Source organism: Lepisosteus oculatus, chromosome 4 (genome assembly GCF_040954835.1).
Source record: "Lepisosteus oculatus isolate fLepOcu1 chromosome 4, fLepOcu1.hap2, whole genome shotgun sequence".
Classification (NCBI taxonomy): Eukaryota; Metazoa; Chordata; class Actinopteri; order Semionotiformes; family Lepisosteidae; genus Lepisosteus; species Lepisosteus oculatus.
In genome coordinates this window covers 60,847,713-60,855,948 of record NC_090699.1, presented here as the reverse complement: position 1 = coordinate 60,855,948, position 8,236 = coordinate 60,847,713, and the positions used below count along the sequence as shown (strand labels likewise).

Here is an 8,236-nt window from a genome sequence, read left to right as displayed (position 1 = left end):
TTAATTCTCTCCAACTTATCACTAAGCAGGCCCATTGGATCAGATGAGATCAGGTATAGCTGTGAGACACTGCTCTCTTCCAAGACCGCGCCCTTCCATGTTGCTCTTATGCCACACGTACAGAAGAGTGGGTGTTAACGGTCTATAACGTTTAATATGGATTTTATTATTATAATGGAGCTCTTACTGTCGTCCTAATGACAGGAAATAAAGTCGAGCAGGAAAACCACCTCAACGCAGCCTTGGCTGAAGCTACGCGTCTCTCTTTCGTAGTCTGAAGTGTAGGTGGTAAATAAATCGTGATATTGCGTATTCCAATATTTTCCGGGACCTGCGTTCCTCTTTAAGGTGGTGGCGGTGGTGCCTCCCGGAAAAAAAGAAAACCTGCACTATTCTTATAAGACACCGGCGAGGATAGAAAGCGTGAAACACTGAAAGAGGTAGTGTTGCCCTTTTAAGAAATGTTTTCTGGAAGGGTATTTTTTCCCCCTATAAGATACAATTAGTTACTGAAGAGTGAACAGAGGTAGTTTACTCAAGCTCTTTTTTTGAGTCCCTGCGTTGACAAACTCATGTAAAGGGTTTACGCAATCTTTATTACTGCACCTGAGATAATATGATGTCATAAACTGGGTTTAGATTCTCCCGCAATGCAAATAAGACCTTTCTCTGTTCCCTGCTTGTTTTCAACATACTTAATATTGACATAGGGAACATCACTTTTATTTACCACGTGGGTGCTGCTCGCAGTTACACCCTTACAATCCAGTTCGATGGGACAGCGGGTGTCGCAGAGCACTACAACCGTGAAGTCGATACCGATATTTATATTCACGTTTAATAATAATGAAGTATTTTCTTGTGCGCTGTCGAGGGCTACAGCGGATAGGAAGGCGAACTCCCTTGCGCGGTTACCTCGACTGCAAAAACGCACAAGGCTAGCTGTTGCAGACGTTGCCCTTTTAAGAGCCACCGCTGCCTTTCCTGGCATGCCAGCTCCAGCCATGCACGCCCCCTGCAGGAGAACTCGGGGAATTTATTGGGGTTCCCCCCCCCCTCTCTCTCTCTCCCGGCGCAGTCCCACATTGATCCTTCAGAACGAGGCTGGGCTGCCTTCGGAAGCTTGCGCTGCATTCCACTCCATTCATGCTGGGGAGCAGCAGCCACACTGTCGTGAGGAGCTGCGAGCTGTGACTTACCCAGAAGCGAGAGAAGGGTCCGCGAGTTTGGGAATGTAATTATGGCAAGGATATCCCACCCGAGGATCGCTTCAATCGGTGAGTAACAAGGTTCGGCTACAGTTCTCTCGCTCTTGAACCCGTTTCTTGACTTTGGAAATTGGGAGGTTTTCCCCCCCTTCCTTAAGACTTCCTTTTCCGCCGGTGTCCATCTCCCAACAGTTTCTAATCCCTAACGCGCTACATTATCCTGAGGGATTTACAAAAACAAGCGTGCTCTTTCCAGAGACAAAGCTGTGGGAGTGCGGTGCCCACTTTGATGCCGCCTTCGTGCATTAAAGTTGAACAGACGCCGTGGAGTTTTTATCATTCTTGCTCATCTTTTGAAACAAGCCCAGATAGACTTGTCAAAGTCGACTGTAGGCTGCGGCTCCTTGTTTTAAAGACAGTGGTAGTGTGGTATCCGTGGTGTGTTGGAACGGATTGCCGCTTTCATGTGTGTATTTTTTTAAAAAATAAAATAAAATAAGCTGTTCTCCGGAATACCTCCAACAGTTTGAAAGAATTAGCTACAGAGCACAGAAATAGAAACCACCTAGGTAAACGTTCACTTTAAATGTTTCCTGGTCTCTTACGCTATTTTGTAAGCCTTCAGCTATTCCTGCTCAGTTATTATCTGGGCTTCAGTAAGGCACTGCGTTTAACGCGAATATGTACTTCTGCGAAAACCTACAGGCGAGGCGTGTGAAACATTGTTTTTTTTCAAAAAAGCAAAACATCCTCAGTTTGTTTACGAGGCTGTAGCGAACCGGCACAATAAATAGATGTTAGAAAGATAAAAGTGGAGTTGGAAGCCGGCTTTAGAGAAGCGTTGCAAGAAAAAAAAAAGAGTCGGAATATTGCAAATGGGAACAGAAAGAAAAACGGGTTTGGCTTAGTAATTAAATGTTCTAAAGGAAGAGTAACATCGGTCTTGCTGCAGCACCGTAGTTGGCAGATTTAAGGGGTTTTTGGTTCACAAGGGGTGGGAATGCGAGTAAGCAAGCTTGTATGTGTGGATATATAAAAATGCACTTTCAGAGAGTCGGGGGATTTCTCACGGGACCTCTTGATGATGGCTTGCTAAAAATCGATGTCCTGTTAGTCCTAAAATGGTTAGGAACGGTAACGTTAGGCTTATTCCCAATGTGATCTGACCGCTTCGCACACGGTCAGTAGTAGAAACCTCTCCCGTTTTTAAAGCGATGTAACTCCGTCAGCCTTTCCAGTTTCCTGAGGGTCGGCGGTCTTTGAAATACCGTATTGCAGTACGTGAAGGCTACAGACGTAGTGAATCTACATGTGGGTGCGTAGTACCGGTTAAGAGCTGCGAAATCGGACCTGCATCGGCACGCTACGTTCACAAAACGAAGGCTAGGATTCCGCTTTTTAAACTTGGGAGTAGCGCACAGATAGAAACACGCCTCGGTATTTAATTCCTTGCATGTAGCCCGTGTTGCGGTGTCTTGAATTTGTGTGTGGACCACTGAATAAGTGGCTTAACACGCTGCTTTGGAAGCAATTCCGTAAACTAAAAGCAAGAGACCATTATCCAAAGTAGCTCGCTGTATTGTGTTGAGCACGGCTAATGTGTATTCAAATATATTTACAGGCAAATAAGTGGGGCGTATTCAATGGATTCAATACTGAAATGCATGATGGAATCTTCGTTTTCGGGGGATTTTCGAGCTGGACGTGAAAACGTCCAGTGCAGTTACCATTTGATCCTGAAGCAAACTTGTTTTTTTTCGGTTTTCGCAAGGACAGAATGGTTGTTATACTGAAAGCGTTTTCTAAGCCTCTTATTATTTGTCTGGGGGTTTTGGGGGGGGGGTATTGCGAATTGCATGTCTTGGAAATGTGCGGAAAAGTTCTAATGTCTTGCAAAAGGACACATACTTACCCAGCCAACCTCAATACTCGTGTACAGACGAGTTATAAACCAACCTTAACGTTTCGGGTAAAACGAAAGGGCACCGCGGTTAATTGACAGGTTGTACACTCGAATTGCAAGATTTCTGTCAGGTTAATTTGGTTAAAGAGCATAGACGCGCTACCCAGCAGATCCGTCTCCAAGATAAGGCTTCTGGGGAGCCGGGCGAGCTAAATACGTTAGGGCGGTTTGTCTGCAGTCTAAGCCTGACACAAGCAGGTTTTTTTTTTGCAACTTGCATGATGATCCCTCTGATAAGTTTGTAACCCTTAGCGTGTGGGGGGGAAAACCCAACAATAATAATGTTTGCATTGACAAAAAAGAGCGGTTGATCCACTTTCAACTCGTAAATCATATACGGGGTGAAGATGTAGGATTTTTAGGTATAGCATCCCGTTGGCCCTTATTGTTCGCTGTATAACCTTTGTATTATGTTGAACACGGGACACCTTGGAACTGTGTGAGACCTAAAAGCCCGCTGCTTAATCCCCATGCGTTTTTTAATGCACTGTTACTCGGGTCTAAGGGTAGTGAACTATATAGGCTTGCCGAGGGAGTTTTTTTGTGGGACAGAAGAGAGCAGCTTAATGGTACAACAAGCGCGGAGCTCTGTGTCAGTGTGTGTTTGACGTGCTGTCAAATGTGTGAAACACGTTTTAACGATTTCGGAACTTGTTTGCGTTACAATGACCATCGCATCTGCACGTAAACGATTTAAAGAACACAGCGCTGCGTTTTTTTTGTGTTTAAAATCATCGATGGATACAGTAACACTGTCCTACGGTCTTGTGGCCGGTGGGTCTACTGCCAAGATTTCTTACTCCTCGCACACACATGCAAGCTGAAAGCCAGCGCACACCCCGTTTCGCAGCTTTCCGTATTTGTGAGGGTATGTGCTGCTGAATTTGAAAAGGGTCAAATGACAGCTACTGTAACTCAAAGTTGATAATTGTAGAATACGTGTAAGGGGAGTGCATTTGTTAAACCCCTTTTTGTCTGCACAGAAATAACTGCGCGGCCACGTTACTAAACAGATTTTATAAGAGCGAAAACTAGTTTCCTTCTTCTGTTCAGTCAGCTTCGGTTAAGTAATGGCTGAAAAAAAACATTTTATAATGGTCAAATAGATACAGTACTAGCTTTCATTGGTAATCTTCACGTAACTTTAGTATTAAGGATAGTATCATTTCCAACACCTTTTATATTGAAGCCTTACATTGAGTTCTCATCCGTTTTTAAACAAAAATGTGTCGAGATTGTTCTGAATGATCAAGTCAGTAGTCCTGTTGAAATCATTCACCGGTACGGTTTTATATCTTTTCATTTAAGAGGGTAGGCGAGAAATTGCAGTTTTAAAGTCTTTACGTGCCGTGTACACCAAAACGGCAACATTTGCCTATAAAATCCCTTTAAATCTCGATTTTCTTGAAAGTAAAATGCCTTTAATCAGACTAGAGGACGATATAGTGCTAGGACTAAAGTTGCTGCGTTTCGTAACACAGGTGTTCAAGAACAGAAAGACAGAAATGTGAGACGACATGAGTACCGGAGGTATTATAATTAGGTGAATTTCATACCACTCGAGTTTAAATGCCATTCTGGTATTTCTGAATAGTAGGTCATTTTCTCCACACGTACCTCGTTAGAAGAAACAGCTTCGTTTTTATCCATTACTGTAGCGCAGTGTAAAAATGTGATTTGCCTTATTTTTTTTTGCAGGACGCCCACTATTGCAGAGGTGGTGGGCGTCTGAAAACCTTTGCTAAGCTTGGCGTTTCAGGAATATCTGGGATTGGCAGGCATTTTTAACCAGCTTGCTTTTAAGTACTTCATCCCTTGGAGTTTCCCCCTTTTCTTCATTATGGGCTTGCCACTGGATGGTCCGTTTTGTCAAGACCAGATGTCATATTTTCAAGGCTATGCCTTCCACACTGCCTTTGTCTTGGTTTCTCTTCAAATGGAAAGTAGGCTTGTCCACAAATGAAGGCTCTGTATAACTCTGATCCATACGAAGCATGGAAAATGCAAAAGGCAGTAAATGTTTATCAGAATAGTACTTTACTTTCACTAGTTAAGGTATAACTGTAAACATTCATTTGGAAACATAAAACACCCAGGACACCAGGTATTATATGTGTACTGTCTCGCTTTGCTTAGAGAATATTTGGAGGCCCATGTGGTTTAGAATTCATGCTGCCTGTTCCGTTTTAAAAATGCAGATGGAATTCCCTGGGGTTTCACATTGGCCTGAGGCTAAGAAGCACTCAAGGAGGCTGATATTAAAATGTTCTAAAGGTGTTTAAAGAGTTTTAAGATCTAACATTTGAAACTGAACATACCTACTTTAGTCCTCCTAAGGACACAGAAACAGCTGTTTCTGAACTATATTGTCAGCTGAAACTATCCCTTGATCTGAATCCCTTAATAAAATAGCTCTGAATTCAGGTACAGCCGACTTCCTCATGCAGAATACAACTAGAATTTGTATCACAGGCTGGAATGACACTGTCAGAGTCCTGTTTGGTGGAAATATACATAATGACTGTAACCCCACTGTAATGTATCCAGAGTCTTTGATCCAGAGCACATTTGACATAGCTACTCTGTCTCATGGACCACATTTCTATGTAGATATTCTGTTACTGCAGGTGTGCTATTGTAGTGGTCACATTTAGAAGTTTCTGAACTTTGAATTTCAAAGAAAGATGCAGTATAAACTTTTTTATTATAAAATTAATTTTAAAATATCATAACATGTTTCCTCCCTTTTTAATCTCCTATATAATGACTCCTGACAGTGAGACTCTGTTAAAACCAAAAGCCTTGGAAACACAAATTCAAATTGTCCATTGCGCCTTCCTGGTTTTGAATTGAAAGTGCTCACATTTGTGGACATTTCCTAAAAAAATCAAGCCTTAAGTAAAGCAAATAAGTTTACAAGGCTCTCTGTAACTTTTCATGTTTCATAGCTATTTTTATTTATTTAAACTCAAATTTAAAGCAAAGAAACAGGCTGTACTGAATGACAGATGCTTTTATGTGCAGTGTTTTGAAGCAGGCACCACTTAAAAGGCCTTAAAGATCACGGAATAAATGAAAAAAGTTTTCTTGCAAAATGAAAATGCTGACAAATTGAACAGTAAATTGAATATAAACATTGCAGCTACAACCGGTCTAATCTGTAAAAGCAGCTTTTTATAACACAATAAGCTTGAAAGTTCAGCACAGTGTTTCTTCATTATTTTCTGCAGTATTAATTGCATTTATGGAAGGTACTTTGAGAGTGTACTACTTGAAATACAGTAGTTTCTTTACTTTGGAGGCCAGCTATGTAACTGTATAGAGGTTTTATAAATTCCTCTTTATAGTGATGCACAAGGTTGATGACATCAAGAAATCAGGCTGCTTTAAAGTCCTGTAATGGTCCGCTGTTGTTGCATTTTAGATTCACTTTGCGGATGGTAACACTGAGTCTGAGATTGGAATGTTGTACCACCTCCGAATGTCTTATTTTCTCAACCTTCAGTCTTGTTTCAAGCACAATAATTTATTCCCACTCTAAATGAGAAATAGGTGTGCTGTTTGTGGATGACAGTGTCGACACTCGCCTCACACTAATTGCTGGCCTTAGCATTAGCTTTTTCAGACCTGAAAAGAGAATTGACATAACGTTGATTGTTAGGAAAGGGGCATCCCTTATTAGGATTCAACAGCCTCCGCAGATCTTGGAATATATCCACTGCTGCTGCCATTCCACAATGTAGGCTGCCTGACTGCTCACTGGTCAGACTCATACCATTCATTCCAGTGTAAAACAAGGCTGCCATTTCTTTCAGCCTCCGACTGAGAGTGAGTGTAGAATTTGGGCAGTGTACGCTCTGTGCCACTGTTTTGTGTAGCACTACAGTACACATTCAGGTCATATTTATAGCCTGGGATTTAAGCCAAGTGTCTTTTAAGATAAGTTCTGTGTTTTTTAAAACTGTTTGCTGCTGTTTCTTTTGGCACTAGAAGTAAAACTTTGTCACTTGCTGTTCGATGCACTGTTGCAATCGATTGGTTTCAGCAGCCTGTTTTTTTAAATTCGCGTGCGAGTGAGATGCCTTTCTGATCTGCACATTGAATTCTCAACACGATCAGTGGTCTTTTGTGTGCATGGGGAAGGGTTAATTATAAAGGGTCATCACTTTTCATTATTTTATCATTTGATGCGGTTAAGTTAACTTCTCCTCTTAAGGAATTCCTAATTACAAATTTTGGCCGAAGCTTTCATCTAAAGCTTACGTTTGTACCCATGTGTATGGCTGGAAATAATACTGGAACAATTCAAGTGGAGTACCATTCTTAGTACTAGGTCTCAACTTACAAATGTCCAGAGAACCTTGACCTCTGCTCCACCCTGCTGCCTTGTAATCTGTGCAGTACATACTACAGTATTTTCTGAAATTGTTGTGTGCTCATACTTGTGTTGAGGTCTTCTTATTCTAAACTACATGTTGTACATAATTTTCTAATCACATCCAACAATGAAATGCAAAACTGCTTGTGGATGTTTATCTTGTTGTCTCTTGTTGCAGTCTATTAGCTGCCTGTCATATGCGGTATCCGGAATATCAGCTGTTTTATTATTTGCAATTCAATTATTACTGTAAATGCTGTCTCTGAACTGGGAATAGTTTGGCAGACAGGCTGCTACTGGACCCATTGAAGCAAAGCTTTCTGCCATCTAAGAGTCTAATCTGAAGTAGGTGCTTCAGAGGAAGCCACTTCACATACTGTAATGCAAATGTGAAAAAGTATTGGGTAGTTAAAAAAAAATCTACTTTAAAGTTCAACATTGGCCTGCTTTCACCCAAACGCCTTTGTCAAAATAGTCAGTTAAGTATGAAGCAGTAGAATTTCTGACTTAAAAGTATATTGTTTTAATGTGACAGACGTTTTAAGAACACTATTATATTTTTCATGAGGACATCCCAAAGGTGCTCTTCATATATAAAATAGAAAAAACAAAGGATTAGAAAATAAACCAGCATTGATAAAAGTCTGTTTAAGTCACTAGGTTTTGAAGTGAGATTTAATGAACATC

General features: G+C 41.2%; 1 protein-coding gene across 1 annotated transcript in view; it reads left to right on the top strand.

The window, feature by feature from the left end:
- The first annotated feature begins 1,084 nt into the window (after positions 1–1,084).
- plxna1a (plexin A1a) overlaps positions 1,085–8,236 on the top strand; it is a 278,302-nt gene continuing 271,150 nt past the window's right edge. Inside the window, exon 1 of the mRNA XM_006631093.3 lies at positions 1,085–1,277. The gene's annotated coding sequence lies outside the window, so the exon portion shown is untranslated. The remainder of the gene's footprint in view (positions 1,278–8,236) is intronic.